Here is a 27,846-nt window from a genome sequence, read left to right on the forward strand (position 1 = left end):
AGTGGTTCATGCCACCTAACGTCTATGTTATAAATGAATCAATAGGATCAATCCTAAGCTTTATTAGAATGTTAAAACACGATTTTCAATATCGATGCAATTTAACCAACATTGGAACTTCGAATACAATGCATAAAGCATAATTTTGCAAAGTTAACATCCTGTAACTTAAAATGGAACGACAAATAAGAAACAACAAGTTACAACATCATCTAGTTATCAACTTGAAAATGAAATGCGAAATCAAACAAAGTGGATACTCGGACATCACGCCGGATCAGATCGACTACATAGTTACTTTAGGGTTACTAGCCCATAGGTAACCTCCCTATGTGCGCACTAGACTATATATAGAGGGACTATCCCCCGTACTAGAACCACGTCCTAGCCATAGCCAAACAACGACATCCCCAAGTTTCCAAAATCAACAAGTTGTGCAACAACGCATATATCAACAGGAATATGCAAGATAATCAACTATCTACTAAGCACAACCAAATTTGGAAACCTATACAATACATGCTCTAAGTCCACAACTAATATGATGTGATGAATGTCGAATCTTCAGTGTGTGATTCATTACACGCTAGGCATGAATGATGTTAAACATGAAGTGTGCAAATCATTACACAAGGCAACAATATATTCAATAAGAAAAACATATTCTCATGAATACAAACATAGCAACTATGTTATCCAATATTCAAAACATAACCAAATGAATATACAACAAGTCTAAGTCCATGATTTGAATATAGAAATCACTTCTAAAGCACAACTAGATCATGGAGCAAATTGATAGAATTTAAATAGGTAAACATAATTAAATTCTCTAGATTCCGATTCAATTCCAAATAACCTTAATTTAGTACATGTTAAAGGACATGGCATGGTCATCACCTATATCCATTCTAAAACTCAATTAGGTTGTTAGAACAACAAAGTAGAACTTTAATTAAATCATGCTAATTTAATTACCAAGGTTCTAAAACAACTTCTAATAGTCCCAAATTAATATATACTAGTAAACAAGTCATGGCCAATACAAATATCAAGTTAAAACCTTAACTAAGCTAATGGGACCACAAAATAGATTTTAATTAATTCTTTTAATTAAAATCTCTTGATTTTCAAACTTAACCAAATGCTCTCAAATTAACCTATGTTGGAAAACATGCCAAGGACTAATGTAATATCACATTACAAGTTTATTTCATTCAATTGACGACCATACGAATTAAACCTTCACTAAAGTTAAATATAAAACAAAAGTTGCAATTCTCATGCAATAAATCCCAATTTAATACATGTGAACAACCATACCAAAACTTAATTTTCTAGCATACCACAATACAATTCCAAGTTGTATATCACCATGAGGATTAAATCTTAAACATGGAATTTAATTAAATAAAAGGTTTCAAAACCTAACCGAATATTCTAAATCAAATATATGTGAAACTATATGTTATGTAAATCAAGAATATCAAGTCAGAATTTAAATAGAGTGAATAGTGCACTCGGGGTAAATTAATTAATCAAATTAATTAATAATTGCTAATTTTCAAAACACCTCCAATCACTTTCAAATTCAACTATGTTGGAGAGCATGCTAAGGCCTAATTTAATCTGCTAACACATATTGATTTTAAGCTAGTTAAGGCCATGTGAATGAATCTTTCACCTAAGATAAATATTAAATAAAATCTTTAATACTTATTCAAATGTTCCAATTTTAATACACGACAATGAGCATATCAAGGGGCAATATAAAATCATGCTACATGTTTAAACCAAGTCATGAGCAACCGGGAAAATTAGATCCCGTACAGGAAAAATAAATAATAAAATCTCTAGATTTTATATTTAATCATGCAAACAAGTAGTATAAGCATCACAAGCACGCTATATAACAAGAATTTAAACCTAAAACATCCCCAACCTCAATTTTAGATGAAAATCCCAAAGGCCCACCAAAATAAAAGTGCTCCGAATTCGACGATACCGGGAGGTTTTGTCGGGGACAACATCGTGAACATAACCCCCATGAAAGCCCCATCAAAATCATAACTTGACCTCAAAACCAAACTCAAGAAATGGTCAAAACTGAATTCTAATAAGGGGGAAAGGTAGAGCACGGCGAGGGGAACAACAAACGTTAAGGCCGAAGACTTTCCATCAAGGAAAAGTGAACCAAAAGAGGAGAGAGAAGATGGTAGTACCCCTTGGGCTGCCATGGGAGCTCCAAGTCGTGAATGAAGAGGGGAGAAGATGAAAAATGAAATATCTCACCCCCCTTTTATAGAAATCTCAAAAAGTGCCCCGAACGGGCCCTCCGGGTCCGAAAAAGTAAAATTTGAATAGACGCACTCAAATGGTAAAACTTTGTGAATGAAAAAGATTTAAAATGATAAAATATGAACAACAGAAGAAACGGCGTCAAAAACTTAGTCCCGAGCAGAAAGTTATGCCCAAAACAAGTTTGGCAAAAACCGGGGCCAGGAACCCTGAAACTGGAAAACATCGACCAGGAGGAAATTCCAAGAGTACACAACTCGAAGAAATGTGAAAATGAATCCCGTACGAGGATCCAGGCTCAAAACAAGACATTTTGCAATAATTTTCATTAATTGCACAATGGCCCAGAATGAAAATATCTTCCAAAAATATTTTCTTAAAAACCCCTAAAATAAAATATCTTGAAAAGATATTTACAAAAAACACCCCAAGAAAAGAAAATAATTTCAAAGAACTTTGCATCCATGCCCCTATGGACACCGGGAGCAACCAGAGTACTTTCTTGCAAAAGTAAAGATACGTATTTCGAGGAAACCACTCAAGATGAAGGCACGTGAAGTCAAAAACCAACTCCGAGCATGAGAAGTGAGGTTGTGCCAACAATGTGACAAATGGGGAAAAGACAGAATAGGGAAAAGGACGAAATAGCGCATAGTGTCCAAAAACAAAAAATGCGAAAATGACTCGGTCCTCAAATGAAGTTGTCAATTCATATGAAAGAGTCTTAGAAACCAATTCTGACACTCGAGATGACACTAACCAACACGAAACAGAGCTCAGAAAAGAAAATTAAACGAAAAAAATTCATTCGTAAAATTTCAGGAAAAAGGAAAGGAAGGCAAATGACCGGGTCGTTACAACAACAAGATAGAATTTAATTAAATAAAAAAATTAAATTCTCAAGATTTCAAATCATTTCCAAATGGCCTCAATTTAATATATGCTAAAGGACATAGCATGATCATTACTTATATTCATTCAAAACCCTAATTAGACCAATGGAACCATAAAAATAGATTTTAATTAATTATCTTAATTAAAGTCTCTAGATTTTCAAACTCATCCAAATGCTCTTAAATTAAAGTATGTTAAAGAACATGACAAAACTTAATTTAAAAGCATATCACAAGTTATTTTCATGCAAGGTACGTCCATGGGAATTAAACTTTCACCAAAGATAATTATTAAATAAAAAGTGCAATTCTTATTTAAATAATCCCAATTTAATATATGTCAACAAACATATCAAAGCCTAATTTTCTAGCATGCAATAATTTAATTCTAAGTTATACATTATCATGAGAATTAAATCTTAACCATAGAAAATAATTAAATTGAATTTTAGATTATGAACAAAAGTATGCATACAAGTTGTATAAGCATCAAAAACATGTAAGACAACAAAAATTTGAAATTATAACACCCCCTACCTCCATTTGAGATTAAATCTCAAATCCGACGAAACTTCTAGGTTTTGTCAAGGACAACACGATGAACATAACCCCCAAGGAATCCCCATCAAAATCACAACTCGACTTCAAACCCGAACTCAAGAAATGGCCAAAAACGGATTCTAATAAGGGGGAAAGGTAGAGCACGACAAGGCGAACATAAAACGCTAAGGCACTACACCTTTTTACTAAAGGGAAGTGGCCGGAAAATGAAGAAGAAGGGTGGTAGCCCCTTGGCTACCATGGCTGCCGGCCAAGAGAGAGGAGAGAGAGAAAAAAATCTGATTTTTCATCTTAAGACCTCTTATTTACAGAAAAACCCTAAAAGTGTCCCGAACAGGCCTTGTCGGGTACGGAAAAGTGGAATTTGAGCAGACGCGCTCAAATGGAAAAACTCTATGAACAAAAAAGAACCAAAATGGGAAAAGATGAACAACAGAAGAAACAGCGTCGAAAACTGAGTTCCAATCAGAGAGATATGCCCCAAACAAGTTTGATGGCAACTAGGGCCAGAAACCCTGAAACGGGAGAAAAAACCACCAGAAGGACATTCTAAGAGTACACGACTCGATGGAAAGTGAAAATGAACCCGTATGAGGATCCAGGCTCAAAACAGGGCATTTAGTAATAACTTCATTAATTGCACAATAGCCCTTCCAAAAAGTGAAAACTGCACAACTGGCCCAGAATGAAAATATCTTTCAAAAATATTTCCTTAAAAACCCCTGAAATAAAATATCTTCAAAAGATATTTATGAAAAACACCCCAAGAAAAGGAAATGTTTCTGAAGAACTGTGCATCCATGCCCCTATGGACACCGGGAGCAACCAGAGTACTTTTCTGCAAAAGTAAAGACACGTATTTCGTGGAAACCACTTAGAATAGAGATACGTGAAGTCAAAAACCAACTCTGAACACAAGAAGTGCGGTTATGCCAACAAAGTGACAAACAGGGAAAAGACAAAATAGGGAAAAGGACGAAAAGTGAATAGTGTCTAAAAAGTGAAAATCTGGAAATGACTCGTTCCTCAAAGGAAGTTGTCAATCCAAAGAAAAGAGTCTCGAATACCATCCCCGGGCATTCAAGATAACATTAAGTGATGAGAAACTAAACTCATATAGGAAAAGATCAACGGAAAAAAAATATCCGTGAAAATCTGAGAGAAAGGAAAGGAAAGGAAATGACCAGGTCATTACAACCTTCCCACCTTAAAGGGATTTTATCCCCGAAATCCTGAACCAACAAAACAAAAGGCGAAACCAGGATAACTATAGAGTACTTCTCCGAGTATCCCTCACAACATGCTACAAAAAGCACTCCCAAAACTGAAGGACAACGTATAAACCAATGTCAATCGCACCCACGTGCTCACGATAGGACAACCTCTTAAAAGAAAAGTGACCATACAGCCACACAACAAGTCTGAGCTCACACACAGAATCCAAGGTCAAATGAGGGAACGAAAGACAACCACCAAAACAAGGCATTAATCAATAACTTTCATTAATTGCACAACGGCCCCACAAGAAAGTGAAAACTGCGAAACTGCCCCAGAATGAAAATATCTTCCAAAAGATATTTTCTTAGATACCCCTGAAATAAAATATCTTCAAAAGATATTTATGAAAAACACCCCAAGAAAAGAAAAAGTTTCCAAAGAACTTTACACTTATGCCCCTATACGCACCGGGAGCAACCAGAGTACTTTCTCACGAAAGTAAAGATACGTATCTCATAGAAATCATTGGGAATGAAGATACGTGAAGTCAGAAACCAACTCCGAACACAAGAAGTGTGGTTACAACAAAGTGCCAAACGAGGAAAATACGAAATAGGGAAAAAGACAGAATAGGAAAAAGGACGAAAAGTGAATAGTGTCGAAAAACGAAAAAATGTGGAAATGACTCGGTCCTCAAAGGAAGTTGTCAATCCAAAGAAAAGAGTCTTAGAAATCATTCCAGAGCACTTGAGATGACACTAATCGACAAGAAACCAAACTTAGAAGGGAAAAGACAACGGAAAAAATTTATCTAAAAAATCTGGGTCATTACAATGTGAACATATCAAAGTACATCAACAAAACATGATATGCACCCAAAACCCGTCATCCAAGGTATTTGAACTTGGACGCTCTGATACCACTTGTGACGGCCCAAGTTTTTTCAACCCGGTGCGTCAGTGATGAACCGAAAGATGACCCGATAATGGATCCAAAATGTGGAAGAAAAAGACAAAATAACGGTCTCTAAAGATACATAATGGCTCTAAGACACCATTATGACCCTCAACGAGGTCACGGAACCCAAAGGAATTAAATGGGGAAGTAACATTTTAAAAACGAACAAGATTGAACCTAGGGGCAAAATCATCATTTCAAGCTTAAAAGTGGGTGCCACCGAGTAGACCATTGGAAAGACAACAAAAAATTAATGAATTTAGACTCAAGAATCACTTGATTCGGAGTCCGAATGAAGAAGATATGGCTTACGGAAGAAGAAGGGACAAAACGGTCAAAAAGTGCAAACCCTAGATCATCTAACCGGTTACCAAGCCTTCCTAGCCGGTTAGGAGACAAAAAAAATTCGACCAAAACACTGCCCAAGCACATGTAACCGGTTACCAAACTTCTCGTAACCGTTTACATGTGAAGGAGGCAGAATGGGCAGCAAGAAATTCTGGCAGTAGGGGTTTTTCCGGAAAAAAAGGAAATTTGAGGACCTAAATAACATTTTCTGGAAAAACTCAAAGAAGAAACCCCCCTCAAAATCGAGTTTTTTACGTGACAAGTGAGCAAAATCAAAAAATACGTAATGTGATATGCCTAAACTGCCCCTCCATGAAAACTGGTCCAGAGGGTCCAAAAAGCTGCTAAATTTAAAAACTGAGAACTGAACTTTGGATGCGATTTCCGATGCCAAGATGGCATTTTCTGGAAAAACACAAAAAATAAACCCCCCCTAAAATCACATTTTCTAAGTGACTAAGTGAAGAATGGAATTAATTTCTCAAAGGAAATTCCCAAAATACCCTTAGGTCAGAATATGCAACAAAAATGTAAAATGAGTCTGTTGGAGGCTCATTTCACCAAAGAAGAAGCTTTGCCCGGAAACGACCATGCACGCAAATGTAACGTACCTAGTAAGATGTGCTACAATGGTTCATGGCCCAAAAATATGGCCGAAGCAAAATATGCCCCCCCCCAACGGCCAAAATACCAAAAATGAAGTTTGGAATGAAAACTTGAAACCTAAAATCATGAAATGGTTTCGAAATGCCGTTTGGCCCTTGGCCATACTTCATGCATGTTAAATGAATGCTAATGGAAGAAGTTCATACACAATGCATGCTCCGGTGCAAAATAGCATACTAAAAAGCATGGTTTTCCATATGTTCTCATCGAAGACAAAAATGAACATCCTTGACATAAATGTAATTTCAAAAGCAGTTTGGCCATTGGCCTCATGTCAAATACAAAAAATGAGAATCAAAAAGTGTGCTTAGGCACACGTTACATGCTCTAAATCCACAACTACTATAGGATGACAAATGTCGAATCTTCAGAGCGCGATTCGTTACGCGCTATATAACATCACATGTCGAATCTTCAGTGTGAGATTCGTTACACGCTATGGCAATATAATCTAATATTGAAATAAAAAATTCATGAATCCATTACAAGTCAAAAATCATGTTTTAAATATACAACCATTGTCAAATACATGATCAAATCATTAATGCAATAGAAACGAAAATTTATCAAATAACCAAATTAATTTCCCTAAGCTTCATACCTCAACCAAATGGTCCCTAATTAAAACATGTTATTCAACATATCATGGTATCCACATATATTCACTAAAATCTCAAGTAGGACAATGGTACAACAAGGTAGAATTTAATTATATCATGATAATTAAACTTCTAAATTTCAAGCAACTTCAAATGGTCCCAATTTAATACATACTAGTACACAAGTCCTAGTCTTCATGATTATCAAGTTAAAAGCTTAACTAGGCCTAGGGAACCATTAAATAGATTTTAATTAATCATTTAAGTTAAAATCTCTAGATTTTCATACTTGTCCAAATGCTCTCAAATTAAAGTATGTTAACAAACATGCTTAGACTTAATTTAAAAGCATACTACAAGTTCATTTCATGCAAGGTACGGCCATGGAAATTTATCTTTCACAAAAGAAAAATATTAAATAAAAAGCTCAACTCTTATTCAAATAATCCCTATTTAATATATGTTAACAAACTATTAAAGCTTAATTGATCATCATGCCACAATTCAAATCTAGGCTATACACATCCTTGAAATTTAAATCTTACACAAAGAAATAAATAATACTAACTTTCTAGATTTGATACAAGGCATACATATGAGTTGTATAATCATGGAAAACACTCAATACAACACACAAACAATCCTAAAACATTTCCTACCTCCATTTGAGATGAAATCTCAAATCCCCACCAAAATAAATCGGCTCTGAATCCGACGAAACTCCTAGGTTTTGTCGGGGACAACATCACGAACATGAATCCCAAGGAAGCCCCATCAAAAACACAACTTGACTTCAAACCCGAACTCAAGAAATGGCCAAAACAAGATTCCAATCGGTTGGAATCGAAGGCCTCGCCGAGGGGAACAATAAACACAAAGGCATCACCACTTTTTAATAAAGGGAAGAAGTCCAAAAGAGGAGAGAGAAGATGGCAGCCATGGATGGAGCTTGGACCGGCCATTGGAGAGAGAGAGAGAGAAAAATCTGATTTTTCTTTCTAAGGCCCCCTATTTATAGAAAATCTCAAAAAGTGCCCCGAACGGGCCTTGCCGGGTCCGAAAAAGTGAAATTTGATCAGACGCGCTCAAACGGCAAAACTCTATGAATGAAAAAGATTCAAAATTGGAAAATATGAACAACGAAAGAAACGGAATCAAAAACTGAGTCCCGAGCAGAGAGTTATGCCCTAAACAAGTTTGGCACAAACCGGGGCCAAAAACCCTGAAACTGGAAAACATCGACCAGGAGGAAAATCTAAGAGTCCACGACTCGACAAAATGTGAAAATGAATCCCGTACGAGGATCTAGGCTCAAAACAAGGCATTGAGCAATAACTTTCATTAATTGCACAGTGGCCCCTCCAAAAAGTGAAAACTGCGAAACTGGCCTAGAATGAAAATATCTTCCAAAAGATATTTTCTTAGATACCCCTGAAATAAAATATCTTCAAAAGATATTTATGAAAAACACCCCAAGAAAGGGAAATGTTTCCAAAGAACTTTGCACTTATGCCCCTATGGGCACCGGGATTAACCATAGTACTTTCTTGCGAAAGTAAAGATACGTATTTTGAGGAAACCACTCAAGATGAAGACACGTGAAGTCAAAAACTAACTCCGAGCATGAAAAGTGAAGTTTTGCTAAACAAGCGACAAACGGGGAAAAGACAGAATAGGGAAAAAGACGAAACAAGGAAAAGGACGAAAGGTACATAGTGTCTGAAAAGTGAAAATACAGAATTGACTCGGTCCTCAGAGGAAGTTGTCAATCCACAGAAAAGAGTCTCGAAAACCATTTTCAAGCACTCGAGATGACACTAAGCGACAAGAAACCAAACTCAGAAGGGAAAAGACAACGGAAAAAATTTATCCGAAAAATCCGGGTCATTACAATTTGACCCTTTTCGTGTTAGTTTTTTCTTCCAGTTATTTCCTTGAGCTTCATGACTTCATAGAAAGTCATTTGGGTGTCTTAGGGATGATTGATATCCCTATATACCTTGTTTTTGGTTTTGCTTCCGCAATTTGGATCCGTTATCAGATCAACTTTCGATTCATCACAAACACATCGGGTTAAAAAACTTGGGCTGTCACAGTTACTGGGTCAACATTCGGGTCATCGTTGACATATCGGGTTGGAAAAATCTAGTCACGACAAGTGGCATCAGAGCTCTTAGGTTCAAAAACCTTAGGACGACGGGTTTTAGGTACATATCATGCTTATGTTGCCATGCTCTATGTATTTATATGCTTCATGATAACATGTTTTGGTCTGATAACATGTTTATGTGCTTATGTGCTACATGTGGTATGCCGTTTGTTTAGCATGATTTAAATTCTATGTAAAGAGCATGACATATGATGTATGCTAGATTTGATTTGTATATGCATGATTATTTTGTATAGTTGGCAGGACTTGGGATTAGTCGTTGGATGTTTGAGTTGAGGTTGAGTCGTTTGGTGAGTTTTCACTTAGTGCAATGGTTGGTGTGTTTGGTTTTGTTTAGGCACTCTTCCTTGAGGTTGTTTGTGATTGTCACCATGGTTTTATGGTAGTATAGGTTGTTGTCGACCTAGCTTTGGTTTTGAGGTAGGTGGAGAGACACTTTTTGTTTTGACTCTTGTGAGTTGAGTCATTTGGCGTTGCCGTAGTGTTGGATTTGTTGGTTTTGGGCCATGTTGGGGTTATGGATCCCTTAGAATCATTAGTTGTTCGGGATGATTCCTCTAGGATTACAATTTTCGTGGGCGGGTATGTTTGTGGGCGGGTGCATGGCACTGTCATGCTACCGTACTGGCTAGCTACAAGTGCAATTCGGATGGAATCAATGTTGGTTTTGTTTTGGTAGGCGTTGTCCTTTTGATCGATGATGATGATAGTTGTTTTGGGGATCAGTCGTAGTGATTGATTTGGTTGTTGATGCTATGGCTATAGTTGCCATTTTCCTGGAGTTCTCTTGCGTGATGACGCTCTTGGGATCAAGTCGATTGATTAGTGATTTGGGTAGAGTGAGTATTGCACTGTTAGTGTCATTTGTAGTGTTACCTTTAGATTCAGAGAGGGATTGTTAGAGTCTTACCATTGTGGTAAGGGCTCACATTTGTTTTAAGACAAGTTATTGTCGCGTTGGTTTTTAGAGTCAGTTTATGGTTAGGATTGGTCTTTCTTTTTACCTAGACACTTTAGGACACAATGTTCATAGGGTTCATTGTTGCATTATTTTTATCTTCTGCAATTTCATTTACTACCATGTTAGTAGTATGATTTATGATACTGTGATGCATGAGTAGGTGGAGACGTGTCCACATTTGCTTTCTTGTTGTGTGGAATTAGCATGCCTTCTTTATATGCTTAGAGATGCTATGTTGTTATTGTACTTTAGTGACATGATTTTGTGCTTATGTGGAGACGTGTTGCATGTACCCTTGATTTTATCTATATGAGTAGATTTACTTTCTTGGTGGTTGCATTTTCTTGTTTTGTGCACGACTTCCATGTTTAGTTTTCCCTTTCTGTTCCCTCTTCACGTTTGTCGTGTTGACACTTGTGAGAGAATAGGGTTACTCCTCTTTTCCTTGGTTCACGTAGGTACATCACAGGGAGTGAGTCTCTTCTCTTCGTCGCCTTGTGCACGATTTTAGGGTTGGTCCGTGAGGATCACCATTGTTGTCTTGAGTCATTGGTGAGGATTTGATGGATTTTGGTCGACTTACTTCCATGTAGGGGGTGAAGTCTTTGACCTTGTTGTCTTTCCTTGCAGAGACAGAGTTGTAGTGTTGTCCTTCTTAGGACTGATGGTTTCCTTTCCTTCGTGTCTCCCTTGGCTTGCCGTGGTTGTTGACGAGTTGTGGTGCTCAAAGTGAGTAGATTCGTGTGAGATCATTTTCCGAGGACTTGTGTCCATTTGATTGAGGATTTGTTTGATTCATTGTGTGAGCTTGATGCCATTTAGGGATGTCTTTTGAAGACTTGTTTCAGTTTGGAGACCTTGATATGGTTGACTCTTGGGAAGAGTTTTGGAGGATCGTTGTTGGATATGGCTGGTTTGTGGAGTTTTCTCGTCCTAGTTATGACTAGGTATTGTTTTGAGGAATCATAATTCCAGTGGTTGTTTATGGATCGATGGGAATTGAGAAATTTTGATTTAACTTAGTGTTGCCAAGTACAGTTTTGAAGGACTCATTTGGTGATTTTAATTGTCGAGATTTTGATATGTGTGCCATTTAGTGGACTTATATTTTGAGAATTTAGTTATCCATGATAGGGATGTGGATCCGATGTTTGGTTTCGGTGTAGTCTTGTAGTTAATATGTTTCAAGGAGATGTGTAGGACTTTCGATGATATATCTTGTGGTGAGGTTCGTTTTGATTTTTGGAAGCTTTGATCTGCTTTTCAGGCTTTGGATTCTTGATTGATGTTGTTAGTAGGGGTATTTTGAGATGTTGGAGTTGTTGGCTTTGTTGCATTAAGGATTGAGACCTTAAGCTAGAAGGTACCCGTAGCATTGTCGTCAGGATTTTGAGAATGGCCGGGATGTCGACATCTTTGGACCATGTCTCAACTCTTACGGAGTGCCGGGTTATCGGATTACTTTTGGTAATGATGATTTATGACATTGATGTCATTTATATCGAGAGGTTTCATGGGTAGACCTAGTGGGGGGTAGGTTATGAACTAGTGCTTTATACTGTCATGCTACCGTACAAAGTTTTGTGTTATGGGCAAGTGCTAATTGCCGTAGATGCTACCTTACTGATGAGTAAGAATGGGTAGGCGCTAGGTACTGTCATTGCTACCACACATTTGAGTTCGTCATAGGTGGGTTCTAGTCGCTATTCGTACAGCCACGTTGTCCTTGTTCAGTACCTTGATTCGGTATGTGGGGATTTTGGAGTTCTTTTGGTGGTTGTTTTTGCATCCGTGTGATGGTTTGTCAGTAGGGATCCTCTAAGTCAAAAGTTCGCGCGTTGAGTAGGCTGCCTGGGGGTTAGTAGCTCCAAATTAGCCCTATAAAGTTCGCGCGCTGAGTAGGCTGCCTGGGGGTTAGTAGCTCCAAATTTTCCTTGTCTCGGTAGAAATCCGAGCTGTGATGTCCAAGTCTCCCACTAGTTGTTTTCGCATTCAATTCTAAGTTGACAATCATGTTTACCTTGTTAACTTGTGGTTTTGGCTATTGGCGATTTTGATGTTGTTAAGTACATCCATACTAAATTGATATATTTAGTTGATTTCACACTTTTAGATTTCTAGTTGACAACTTAGAGAATCTATGTCTTGATGTGTGGTATTAGATATTCTAATTATGCTAAATTGTTATATTTAGTTGATGTTGCATTTTAGACTTCAAGTTGATAACCTTGAGAATCTATATGTTGTTGCTTGTGTAAGCATGCTCCTATGTTCTTGTTTTGTGTAAGCATGAACCAATGTTGCTAAAATTGCATGAATGAGGAGATTGATGCTAGAAATGATCTTAGGTAGCTAGGATGCTCCTTGAGTCTCACCTTTGACATAGACGTTATGTGGAATGAACCACAATGATTAAATCATGCAAACTTGTAAAACGTAGGTCGATGCATGCTCATTTCCTACGAGTAGCTTTATGTTACTCACCCCTATGATACTGGGGCATATTTCAGGTACAAAAATCAAAGTTGAGGTCTTCATTATGCTTAGATGGTTTATGGACTTAGAGACTTCCATTTTTGTGAAGGTTGGCTTGGAATGCCAATTATAGTCTTATATGTCAACATGTGTACAGTTGATTCTTTATATGTAATGTGTACATGAGTACACTCTTTACAATGTATTTGACATGTATGAGATGAGGCCGGAGGCCAATGACATGTAATTTGTATCCTTTGTAATTTTTGACTTCATGGAATATTATGAATATATTGAAAAATATTGAGTTTTTGCTTCACCATGTTTGCATTGGGTGTGGGAATTCCATTTGATTCTTCCATTAGCATTCATTCACCATGTATGAAGTGTGGCCAAAGGCCAAACGGCATTTTGAAACCATCTCATGATTTTAAATTCCAAGTTTTCATTTCAAACTTTGTTTTTGGCATTTTGGCCATTGGGGGGGTCATATTTTGTATCGGCCATATTTTTGGGCCATGGACCATTGTAGAATGTCTTACTAGGTATGTTACGTTTGCGTGCATGGTTGTTTCTGGGCAAGGATTCTTCTTTGGTGAAATGAGCCTCCTACGGACTCATTTTTCACTTTTGTTGCATATTCTGACCTAAGGGTATTTTGGGAATGTCCATTGGGAAATAAATTCCGTTCTTCACATGGTTGATTAGAAAATATGGTTTTAGGGGGGGTTTCTTTTTTGTGTTTTTCCAAAAAATGCAATCTTGGCATCGGAAATCGCATCCGAAGTTCAGCTCTCAGTTTTTAAATTTAGCAGCTTTTTGGACCCTCTAGACCAGTTTTCTTGGGAGGGCATTTTGGGCATTTCACATTGCGTATTTTTCGATTTTCCTCAATAGTCATGTAAAAAACTCGATTTTGAGGAGGGCTTCTTCTATGAGTTTTTCCAGAAAATGTCATCTTGGCTCTCAAATTTCCATTTTTCCCGGAAAAACCCCTGTTGCCGAGTTTTTAGGCTGCCCATTCTGCCTCCTTCACATGTAAACGGTTACAAAGGGTTTTGTAACCGGTTACATGTGTATGGGCAGTGTTTTTCGCGAGATTTTTGGCTTCCTAACCGGTTAGGAAGGTCTCCTAACCGGGTAGATGATTTAGGGTTTGCACTTTTTGACCGTTTTGCCCCTTCTTCTTCCGTAAGCCATATCTTCTTCATCCGGACTCCGAATCAAGCGATTTTTGAGTCTAAGTTCATTGATTTTTTGTTGTCTTTCTAATGGTGTGCTCGGTGGGACCCACTTTTAGGCTGGAAATGACAATTTTGCCCCTAGGTTCAATCTTGTTCGTTTTTGAAACGTTGCTTCCCCATTTGATTCCTTTGGGTTCCGTGACCTCGTTGAGGGTCATAATGGTGTCTTAGAGCCATGTTGTATCTCTAGAGACCGTTGTTTTATGTTTTGCTTCCTCATTTTGGATCCGTTATCGGGTCATCTTTCGGTTCATCACTGATGACCGGGTTGAAAAACTTGGGTCGTCACACACATGCTTTTTAATAACATGTTTACATTCCATTTGATAACATGCTCGGTGTGATGACATGTTTTTTGCACTTATATGCTTATGTGTTTAAAAGCATCATCATTTGATACGTGCTTATGTGTTTAAGTATCTAAAAGTTTTCATTATCTATTTAGCATGTTGTAAATGCTTATCTGCTTATGCATGACTGTATGTTGCATACATTGACATGGTAATTATTTGATGCATTCATTGAGCAAGTTGCATTCGATCATAATAACTCGTGTTATTATTGATCTCGTTTCTTTTTCACGCATATAGCGTCACAGTCTTGACTCACGGAGAGTCTTCTCGTTAGGGCTCGGATGAGCAAGGTGTTGTAGCCTCCTTTTTAGCGAGATGAGACGTAAGCCATGGAGGCACCATTTCATCTCATTTTCTTTTGTCTTTTTATGACGTAGTCACGGTGGTGTTGGAGGTGTCGGTGTCATCCCTTAGGACTTGTAGTGGTCTTGACATCGTGATGTCATTGAGGTCTTTGTTTCTAGCATCATGGGATGATGAGTCAGGATTGACTCGAATCTTTCCTTTAGGAGTTGGGAAGTTTCTTGTGAGCCTCAAGGTGAGGTTCTTGTGTCTTGCCTCCTTAGGGCGATGGTTTCAGGATTTGGATAGGTGCGTTAACCTAGAATCCTTCTTGTGTTGCCTTGGTTAGCTCTTACGAGCTACAGTTGGGATGTGAGCGGCTTTGTGTTATTAATTGTGTTGGTGCAATTAATTACTCTCCCTTGTCTTTGGAGACTTGGGGCATTGTGTTAGGGTTCTGGTAGAATCCTGTAGAGTTCCTATCAGACTCATTGGCATCTTGGGTCGGGGGTTTTCTTGTTGATTATCTCGTAACGGTTAGTATTGGGGCTATCCGTTTCGATGTTGTCTTGTTTCGTGTGGTGTTGGGATTCCATCGGGGTATGAGCTGGTCTTGGGAAAGACTTGCTGACCCTATGTCTCGAGGACTTTAGTGGTCGTTTGGGGGATGGTTCCTTTCCTGGTAGTGAGAGATTGGACTCATCCAGGTTTTGTGTTATGTTTTCTGAGAGGTTGTCTTTTGAGAGGCATTCCATTCATTTCTTTTGATTTTAAGAACTTGACATTTGTGTGACCATTTCTACATGTTTATGAGCCCCATTGTTTTCGGGCATGCATTAGAAACATGTTTAGGATATGTGGCTATGGGGTAGTTTGTGTGAAGGTGTATATGATACGTTTTCATATACTGTATCCATTTAACATGCTAGTGCCATTAGTGGTGTATGGCATGTCATCGTTTGTTTAACCCCTATGTGATAGGTGGCATGTTTCATTTACCTTGTGTGTACTATGCTTAGTACTAAGATATTATTTGATTTATATCATTTAATTTTTGCGAACATGCACTATGTGAGTATTTATTTTAATACTGCTTCATCTTTCCTGCACTTATGTTGGGGTTTTGTGACCGTGGTTGTTAGGATAGAGATGAGTGAGCCACGTTATAGACTTGTGTTTTGAGGATTTTAGTTGTCCATTATAGGGATTTTGATCCAGCGTTTTGTCTTCTGTATGTAGCCTTACGGTAGGTCTACTTCAGATCTGTGTTTAGGTTTTCGATTTTGCAGGTCTAATTCATTGGCTTGAGGGCACAGACTTGTCAGGCTGTGGATTTGGGACTAGTGTTGTTGTTGTTGCATTTTCAGATGTGGGGTTCGTTAGTACTCTAGCGTTAGGGATTTAAGGCCTTAAGCGTAACGGTGCCACTGACATTGTTGTTAGAGTTTTGGGATTAGCTACCCCAACTCTCGCGGATGCCTGGTTTCCATAGTGCTTTTGGTAATAATCATTCCGATATTGATGTCATTTGTATCAAAAAGTTTCTTTCTGTGGCATATTGTGAACTAGTGCCTTATACTGTCATACTACCTTACTGACGAGTAAGTGTAGGCGAGTTCTGGCCATTGTTCATACTGCCATGTCATTCTTAGCCATCTATCTTGATTTGACTTGTAGTTATCTTGGGATTCTCTCGGTAATTGACGTTGAGTTAATATGCCAATTCGTTTAGGAAGTGTCACTCAGTTCTTGGGTTTTGCGTTCCTTCGGATGATCTTCAGGCTTTTGAACTTGTCCTTTAGCACCTTATGGTGTGTTCTTTAGTTTGATCTTGCTTTGATCTTGTTCCGTTCTCTTTTTTCTGTTCTTGATTTCGGGGACGAAATCCCTTTAAGGTGGGAAGGTTGTAATGACCCGGATTTTTCGGATAAATTTTTTCCGTTGTCTTTTCCCTTCTGAGTTTGGTTTCTTGTCACTTAGTGCCATCTCGAGTGCTCGAAAATGGTTTCCGAGACTATTTTTCGTGGATTGACAACTTCCTTTAAGGACCGAGTCAATTTTGCATTTTCACTTTTCGGACACTATGTGTCTTTCGTCCTTTTCCTTGTTTCGTCTTTTTCCCTATTCTGTCTTTTCCCTGTTTGTCGCTTGTTTGGCAAAACTTCACTTTTTATGCTCAGAGTTAGTTTTTGACTTCACGTGTCTTCATCTTGAGTGGTTTCCTCGAAATACGTATCTTTACTTTCGCAAGAAAGTACTCTGGTTGCTCCCGGTGCCCAAAGGGGCATAAGTGTAAAGTTCTTCGGAAACATTTCCCTTTTTTGGGGTGTTTTTTGTAAATATCTTTTGAAGATATTTTATTTCAGGGGTATCTAAGAAAATATCTTTTAGAAGATATTTTCATTCTGGGCCAGTTTCGCAGTTTTCACTTTTTGGAGGGGCCATTGTGTAATTAATGAAAGTTATTGCTCAATGCCTTGTTTTGAGCCTGGATCCTCGTACAGGATTCATTTTCACATTTCGTCGAGTCGTGGACTCTTAGATTTTCCTCCTGGTCAATGTTTTCCAGTTTTAGGGTTTCTGGCCCCAGTTTGTACCAAACTTGTTTGGGGCATAACTCTCTGCTCGGGACTCAGTTTTTGACGCTGTTTCTTCCGTTGTTCATATTTTCTCATTTTGAATCTTTTTCAGTCATAGAGTTTTGCCGTTTGAGTGCGTTTGCTCAAATTTCACTTTTCCGGACCCGGCGGTGCCCGTTCGGAGCACTTTTTGAGATTTTCTATAATTAGGGGGCCTTAGAAAGAAAAATCAAATTTTTCTCTCTCTCCTCTCTCATGGCCGGTCTAAGCTCCATCCATGGCTGCCATTTTCTCTCTCCTCTTTTGGACTTCTTCCCTTCATTAAAAAGTGGTGATGCCTTTGTGTTTATTGTTCCCCTCGGCGAGGCCTTCGATTCTAACCGATTGGAATCTTATTTTGGCCATTTCTTGAGTTTGGGTTTGAAGTCAAGTTGTGTTTTTGATGGGGCTTCCTTGGGATTCATGTTCGTGATGTTGTCCCCGATAAAACCTAGGGGTTTCGTCGGATTCGAAGCCGATTTATTTTGGTGGGGATTTGAGATTTCATCTCAAATGGAGGTAGGGAATGTTTTAGGATTGTTTGTGTGTTGTATTGAGTGTTTTCCATGATTATAAAACTCATATGTATGCCTTGTATCAAATCTAGAAAGTTAGTATTATTTATTTCTTTGTGTAAGATTTAAATTTCAAGGATGCGTATAGCCTAGATTTAAATTGTGGCATGATGATAAATTAAGCTTTAATATGTTTGTTAGCATATATTAAATAGAGATTTTTTGAATAAGAGTTGAGCTTTTTATTTAATATTTTTCTTTTGTGAAAGATAAATTTCCATGGCTGTACCTTGCATGAAATGAACTTGTATGCTTTTAAATTAAGTCTAAGCATGTTTGTTAACATACTTTAATTTGAGAGCATTTAGACAAGTATGAAAATCTAGAGATTTTAACTTAAATGATTAATTAAAATCTATTTAATGGTTCCCTAGGCCTAGTTAAGCTTTTAACTTGATAATCATGAGGACTAGGACATGTGTACTAGTATGTATTAAATTAGGACCATTTGAAGTTGCTTGAAATTTAGAAGTTTAATTATCATGATATAATTAAATTCTACCTTGTTGTACCATTGTCCTACTTGAGATTTTAGTGAATATATGTAGATATCATGATATGTTGTATAACATGTTTTAATTAGGGACTATTTTGTTGAGGTATGAAGCTTAGGGAAATTAATTTGGTTATTTGATAAATTTTCGTTTCTATTGCATTAATGATTTGATCATGTATTTGACAATGGTTGTATGTTTAAAGTATGATTTTTGACTTGTAATGGATTCATGAATTTGTGATTTCAATATTAGATTATATTGCCATAGCGTGTAACGAATCGCACACTAAAGATTCGACATGTGATGTTATATAGCGCGTAACGAATCACGCTCTGAAGATTCAACATTTGTCATCCTTTAGTAGTTGTAGATTTAGAGCATGTAATGTGTGCCTAAGCACACTTTTTGATTCTCATTTTTTGTATATGACATGAGGCCAATGGCTAAACTCCTTTTGAAATTACATTTATGTCAATGATGTTCATTTTTGCCTTCGATGAGAACATATGGAAAACCATGCGTTTTAGTATGCTATTTTGCACCAGAGCATGCATTGTGTATGAACTTCTTCCATTAGCATTCATTTAACATGCATGAAGTGTGGCCAAGGGCCAAACGGCATTTCGAAACCTGTTCATGATTTTAGGTTTCAAGTTTTCATTCCAAACTTCATTTTTGGGATTTTGGCCGTTGGGGGGTCATATTTTGCTTCGGCCATATTTTTGGGCTATGGACCATTGTAGTACATCTTCCTAGGTAAGTTACGTTTGCATGCATGGTCGTTTCTGGGCAAAGCTTCTTCTTTGGTGAAATGAGCCTCCAACGGACTCATTTTACATTTTTGTTGCATATTCTGACCTAAGGGTATTTTGGGAATTTTCTTTGGGAAATAAATTCCGTTCTTCATATGGTCACTTAGAAAAGGTTATTTTAGGGGGGGTTTCTTTTTCGTGTTTTTCCATCAAATGCCATCTTGGCATCGGAAATCGCATCCAAAGTTCTGTTCTCAGTTTTTAAATTTAGCAGCTTTTTGGACCCTCTAGACCAGTTTTCATGGAGGGGCATTTTAGGCATTTTGAATTGCTTAATTTTTTATTTTCCTATAAATTCATGTAGAAAACTCGATTTTGAAAGGGGTTTCTTCTTTGAGTTTTTCTAGAAAATGTCATCTAAGTCCTCAAATTTCCTTTTTTTTTCTAGAAAAACCCCTGTTGCCAGAATTTCTTGCTGCCCATTCTACCTCCTTCACATGTAAACGGTTATGAGAAGTTTGGTAACCGCTTACATGTGCTTGGGTAGTGTTTTGGTTGAATTTTTTTGTCTCCTAATTGGTTAGGAAGGCTTGGTAACCGGTTAGATGATCTAGGGTTTGCACTTTTTGACTGTTTTGCCCCTTCTTCTTCCGTAAGCCATATCTTCTTCATCCGGACTCCGAATCAAGTGATTCTTGAGTCTAAATTCATTAATTTTTCGTTGTCTTTCCAATGGTCTACTCGGTGGCACCCACTTTAAGCTAGAAATGACGATTTTGCCCCTAGGTTCAATCTTGTTCGTTTTTGAAACGTTGCTTCCCTATTTAATTCCTTTGGGTTCCGTGACCTCGTTGAGGGTCATAATGGTGTCTTAGAGCTATAATGTATCTCTAGAGACCGTTGTTTTGTCTTTTGCTTCCGCATTTCGGATCCTTTATCGGGTCTACTTTCGGTTCATCACTGACGCACCGGGTTGAAAAAACTTGGGCCGTCACACAAATGGTACCCTATGGCACCAATGACAACCAAAAGGACAAAATCTAGTTCAAACTAAATCCCATATTCCATTACGTGGCCCAAACATGATTAACGAAGTTGAGTGTAAGTAAACCAGTTGGTACAAGCCTGAAGAGAGAGTAACCAAACAAAATCAACAAGGCAGCTCAAATTCGGTCGACCGAAATTGAGCATCGGTCTACCAAAATAAGCCTGGAAAAAGAAGAGAAAAGAGCTCTCAGTTCGGTCGACCGGTTTAAGGTTCGAGATAAAAAAAAAAAAAATTTGAGTTTCGGTCGACCAATGTAGAGAATCGGTTAACCGAAATAAGCCTCGAAGTGAAAAAGGCCACTGGAATTGGGATTTTTGCTGAACCATGAAAACCAAGAGAGGTTCAGTCGACCAAAACTGGTCAAAAACGTGAAATTGAACCTTCTATGCATCAAGGCTAAAATGAGTTCCTAAATCTTATTTGAAATCCCCATGGCATGATCAAACTTAATTATATGCTATTATATGATGATGTGAACATACACGCAAGTGTAAAATGGTATTCTAAACATGCTACTATAGCCTATGGCCTTATTATAATTCATTTACAACATTTGACATGTCAAACCTCCAAGTTAGAAAAATTACATTTCATAGGCAAAACTTAAACATGCTAACACTTGCATATGAACAAGAATGCTTCTAAAGAAACTTCCATTCTGCAACTCACCCAAAGTAAGTGTAATCTTCAATCTTGTATCCTGTACCTGAAATATGCCCTAGTAACTTTAGGGTGAGCAATATAAAGCTACTCGTAGGAAATGAGCATGCATCAACCTACATTTTACAATTTTATCACCTTGAGGTGAAACATGTTAAATGGCTCATGCCACCTAACGTCTATATCAAGGGTGAGACTCAAGGAGCATCCTAAGCTACCCTAGATCATTTCTAGAATAAATCACATCATTCATGCAATTCAAACAACATAGAAGCATGCTATATACAAGGCAACAAGATATAGATTCTCTAAGTTATCAACTTGAAATCTAAAATATGAAAATAACCAAAGTGGGTCATGCCACCTAACGTCTATGTTCCAAATGAATCTATAGGGTCATTCCTAAGCTACATTTGAACAACAAGATGCAAATCACAATATCTATGCAATTTAACCAACATAGATGCATGCTAAGCAACTAGATATAGATTCTCAAAGTTATCAACTTGAAATCTAAAATACGAAATCAACTAAATATAGCAATTTAGTATAATTAGAATTTCTAATACCACACATCAAGACATAGATTCTCTAGGTTATCAACTAGAAATCTAAAAGTGCGAAATCAAATAGTGGAATACTTGGACATCTAAGCTCGGAATTCTGCCGAGAGCTCAACGGCTATTACGGGCACTAACCCGCTGGTAATACCACACCTAGTGCGCACTATCTCGACGGGGAGAACTCATACCTCCCGCATTAGAGCCAAACTCTAGCCATGTCATAGTAACCATGTCCTAAGTGACTCCAAAATAAATAAGTTAACAACTTATATATGTATTAAATAGTACACAAAACTACCTTCATGCACAAGTAGGTTGAAACCACATAGTACTTGCTCTAAATCCACAACTATTATAGGATGACAAATGTCGAATCTTCAAAGCGCGATTCGTTACGCACTATAAAAACACCATATGTCGAATCTTCAGTGTACGATTTGTTACACGCTATCACAATATATTTCAACATTGAAACATAAACTCATGCATCCATTACAAGTCTAAAATCATGCTTCAAACATAATATCAATGTTATATACATGATTAAATCTTCAACACAATAGAAACAGAAATTTATTACATAGCTTAATTAATTTCTCTAAGTTTCAAGTCTCGATTTAATGATCCCTAATTAACACATGTTATACAACATAGCATGGTCATTACATATACCACAAAAAAAACTTAATTAGGTCATTAAAACAATATGATGGAATTTAATTAAAACATGATAATTAAATCCCTAGATTCTAAAATAACATTGAATGGTTCCAATTTAACATATGCTAGTGTACAAGTCCTAGTCATCACAATATCAAGTTAAAAACTCAATTTAAACCAATGAACCCATTAAATAGATTTTAATTAATTCTTTTAATTAAAAACTCTAGAATTTCATACTCATCCAAATGCTCTTAAATTAAAGTATATTTAACAACATGCCATGACTTAATTTAAAAACATATCATAAGCTAATTTCATGCAAGGTATGGCCATGGGAATTAATATTTCACAAAAGAAAAATATTAAATAAAAAATGCAATTCTTATTCAAATAATCCCAATTTAATATATGTTAATAAACATATTAAAGCCTAATTTATCATCATGCCACAATCCAATTCTAAGTTATATACACCTTTGAAATTTAAATCTTACACAAAGAAGTAAATATTACTAACTTTCTAGATTTGATAGAAGGCATGCAAATAAGTTGTATAATCATGCAAGACACTCAATACAACACATACAAAATCCTAAAACATTCCCTACCTCCATTTGAGATGAAAATCTCAAAAGCCACCAAAATGAAACGGCTCCAAATCCGACGATACTTCGGGGTTTTGTCGAGGACAACACCGTGAATAATAACCCCCAAGAAGGCCCATGAAAATCACAAGTTGACCTCAAACCTGAACTCAAAATTTGGTCAGAAATGGGCTTTAATAAGGGTGAAAGATGCGCGTCATCAAGACAAGCATTAAACATTAAGGCACTACGATGTTTCACTCGAGGGAAGTGGCCGGAAAATGAAGAAGAAGGGTGGCAGCACCTTGGCAGCCATGGCTGCCGGCCAAGAGAGAGGAGAGAGAAGAAAATCTAATTTTTTCTCTTTAAGTCCCCTATTTATAGAAAATCTCAAAAAGTGCCCCGAAAGGGCCCCGCCGAGTCTGGAAAAGTGGAATTTGAGCAGACGCGCTCAAACGGAAAAACTCCATGAACAAAAAAGATTCAAAATGAGAAAACATAAACAAAGAAAGAAATGGCATCAAAAACTGAGTCCCGAGCAGAGAGCTATGCCTAAAACAAGTTTGGCGCAAACCGGGCGGAGAAAAACAACCAGAAGGAAATTCTAAGAGTGCACGACTCGACGAAATGTGAAATGAATCCCGTACAAGGATCCAGGCTCCAGACGATGTATTTTTGTAATAACTTTCATTAATTGCACAATGGCCCCTCCAAAAAGTGAAAACTACACTAATGGCCCAAAATGAAAATATCTTCCGAAAATATTTTCTTAAAAACCCTTGAAATAAAATTTCTTCAAAAGATATTTATGAAAAACACCTAAAGAAAAGAAAAAGATTCTAAAAAACTATGCATCCATGCCTCTATGGACACCGGAAATAACCAGAGTACTTTCTTACAAAAGTAAAGATACGTCTTTCATGGAAACCACTTAGAATGAAGATATGTGAAGTCAAAAACCAACTCCGAACACAAGGAGTGACGTTATACTAACAAAGTGACAAACAGGGAAAAGACAAAATAGGGAAAGGATAAAATAGGGAAAAAGACGAAAAGTGAATAGTGTCCAAAAAGTAAAAAAATATGGAAATGACTCGGTCCTCAAAGGAAGTTGTCAATTCAAAGAAAAGAATCTCAGAAACCATTTTCGAGCACTCAAGATGACACTAAGTGACGAGAAAATGAACTCAGAAAGGAAAAGAGCAACGGAAAAAAAAATATCCGTGAAAATCTAAGAAAAAGAAAGGAAGGAAAAAAACCGGATCATTACAGTAACGGATCCAAAATACGGAAGTAAAAGATAAACCAAGGTCTCTAGAGATAAAAGTCACCCCTAAGACACCAATGTGACCTTCCATGAGGTCACGGAACTTAAAGAGAGCAAAAGAGCGAACGAGAGTTAAAACAGGCAAAATTCGTTAATAAATGGCAAAATGGTCAATCCACAATCAAGAAGAGAAATTTGACTCCAAGAAATTCAAATGAGGTCCACACAACCTATACTAATCATTTCGCAACATTCTAAGAGGTTCTAAGAACTTTGGACAAGAATCCCACAAAACGTCCTTTCCCTATTCGAACAAAATCCCAACACTACTTCACTAAAACTTGAATAATTCCCACTGAGTTTGAATCTAAGAATGGCATTGGTACCATTGGAAAGCTAACTCAAAATCCATGAATTTAGGCTCAAGAATCACCCCATCTAGATTAGAAATGATAGAGATAAGACTGTTTGAAGTTGGAACTTTAGTTATGAAACACAACAGAGAAGCTGCATGCAAACAAGCTATTTCGGTCGACCGAAACTCACAGAGACTTGCTTGAAACTTGATTTTTAAGGTGATTTTGGTTCAGTAGACCAAATTGAACCATCGGTCAACCGAAATAGGCCATCGGTCGACCGAAATGGCCCTGAAAGCTGAAAATGGCTATTAGAATGTGCATTTTACTGTCCAATGAGATTACCAAAAGCCATTGGTGACCGAAATAGAGTTTCGGTCGACTGAAACACCTTGAAATGCTGCTACAAGGCCTGCTATATGTCAAAGGTGTTAAGGTTCAACCCATGCTTTGAATCCCAAGATGATTTGGTTCAAAAATGAAAGTTTAAAGTTGATTTTCAATGAAATTTGAGTATGTGGACATGTCAAAAACCTTTATATGCATAATTGAATGTAAACCAATGGCTCATAGCCTCATACATATTCATTGCAAGATTTTCATACACCAGACCTCCAAAATTGATAAAAAAAATACATTTTTGTAGCAAAAGTTGGTACCAAATGAACACAAGTACTAAAGTAAACATGCTTATAATGTCATTCAATTACATACATACTTATAATGTCGAAAGTAAGCAATTTAATATCATTACATGTCAAGGAAGTTACATTGGCTTCTAAAACACCAAGCACCCATGGTATACAAAATATGACAATAAAAAATAAGGCATGCTAAACACTTGCATGTCATTATACAAAAATGCTTCAAATCTCCAAACCACCCAAGGCAAGTGCAAAACTCCCATCTTGAACCCTATACCTGAACAAATCCCCCAGTAACTTCAGGGTGAGTAAACAAGTTTACTCGTAGAGAATGAGCATGCATCAACTCGATTTCTTACAGATTTTTAGACTATCATGAAACAGTTCAAAAGGGTCATGCCACCTAACATCTATGTCAAAGGTGAGACTCAGGGAGCATCCTAAGCTACCTTAAATCATTTCTAGCATAAAACACATCCTTTATGCAATTTCAACAACATAGGTGCATGCTATACTAAGCATCAAGACATAGATTCTCAAAGTTACAATCTTGAAATCTAAAATGCAACAACAACTAAATATAACAATTTAGTACAATTAGAATTTCTAAAACCACACATCAATACATAGATTCTCTAAGTTACCAACTTGAAATCTAGAAGTGTGAAAACAACTAAATATAACAATTTAGTATGGATGTACTTAACAACATCAAATCGCCAATAGCCAAAACCACAAGTCACAATTAAACATGATTGTCAACTTGGAATTGAATGCGAAATCAAATAATAGAAGACTTGGACATCACGTCTCGGACTAAACCAAGAACAAAATGGTTATTCCGGGCATTAACCTGCTGGGAAGACCACCCTAGTGCGCACTATCTCAATTGGGGAGAACTCATACCTCTCGCATTAGAGCCAAACTCTAGCCATGTCACTTGTAACAACAATATCCCAAGACTCCAAAAGAAATCAAACAAGTTCATAACTTATATATAATTTATATAATACATGAAATCACCTTCTATGCACAAGTAGGTTAAAGCCACACAATCCATGCCTTAGAGTTTAAATTCTAAATTGGCATATATAATGTCAATTACAAAGCGTGCAATTCATTACACAAGGCAACAATTTATTCCATAAAGAAAACATGTTCTCATGAATATAAATATAACAACAATGTTATCCAATGCTCAAAACACAACCAAGTGAATACATAACAAGTCTAAGTCCATGATTTGAATATAGAAACAACTTCTAAAACACAAATAGATCCATGAAACAACAAGATATAATTTAATTAAATAAAAAATTAAATTCTCTAGATTTCAAATCATTTCCAAATGGCCTCAATTTAATATATGCTAAAGGACATAGCATGATCATTACTTATATTCATTCAAAATCCTAATTAGACCAATGGAACCATAAAAATAGATTTTAATTAATTCTCTTAATTAAAGCCTCTAGATTTTCAAACTCATCCAAATGCTCTCAAATTAAAGTATATTAAAGAACATGCCAAAACTTAATTTAAAAGCATATCACAAGCTATTTTCATGCAAGGTATGTCCATGGTAATTAAACTTTCACCAAAGATAATTATTAAATAAAAAGTGCAATTCTTATTCAAATAATTCCAATTTAATATATGTCAACAAACATATCAAAGCCTAATTTTCTAGCATGCCACAATTTAATTCTAAGTTATACATCATCATGAGAATTAAATCTTAACCAAAGAAAATAATTAAATTGAATTGTAGATTATGAACAAAAGCATGCATACAAGTTATATAAGCATCAAAAACATGCAAGACAACAAAAATATGAAATTATAACACCCCTACCTCCATTTGAGATGAAATCTCAAATCCCCACCAAAACGAAACCGCTCTGAATCCGACGAAACTTCTAGGTTTTGTCAGGGACAACACGATGAACATAACCCCCAAGGAAGCCCCATCAAAACCACAACTTGACTTCAAACCCGAACTCAAGAAATGGCCAAAAATGGATTCTAATAAGGGGGAAAGGTAGAGCACGGCAAGGCGAACATAAAACGCTAAGGCACTACACCTTTTTACTAAAGGGAAGTGGCCGGAAAATGAAGAAGAAGGGTGGCAGCCCCTTGGCTGCCAAGGCTGCCGGCCAAGAGAGAGGAGAAAGATAAAAATTTGATTTTTCATCTTAAGACCTCCTATTTATAGAAAAACCCTAAAAGTGTTCCGAACGGGTCTTGCCGGGTCCAGAAAAGTGGAATTTGAGCAGACGCGCTCAAACAGAAAAACTCTGTTAATAAAAAAGAACCAAAATGAGGAAATATGAACAATGGAATAAACAACATCAAAAACTGAGTCCCGAGCAGAGAGATGTGCCCCAAACAAGTTTGGCGGCAATTGGGGCCAGAAACCTTGAAAAGGGAAAAAAAAAAAAAAAAAAAAAAAACCACCAGAAGGAAATTCTAAGAGTACACGACTCAATGGAAAGTGAAAATGAATCCCGTACGAGGATCCAGGCTCAAAACAGGTCATTTAGCAATAACTTTCGTTAATTGCACATTGCCCCTCCAAAAAGTAAAAACTACAG

This window comes from Cornus florida, unplaced genomic scaffold, assembly GCF_030987335.1.
Source record: "Cornus florida cultivar Cherokee Brave unplaced genomic scaffold, ASM3098733v1 CherokeeBrave_3.0.0_Hap2_Chr06, whole genome shotgun sequence".
Taxonomy (NCBI): Eukaryota; Viridiplantae; Streptophyta; class Magnoliopsida; order Cornales; family Cornaceae; genus Cornus; species Cornus florida.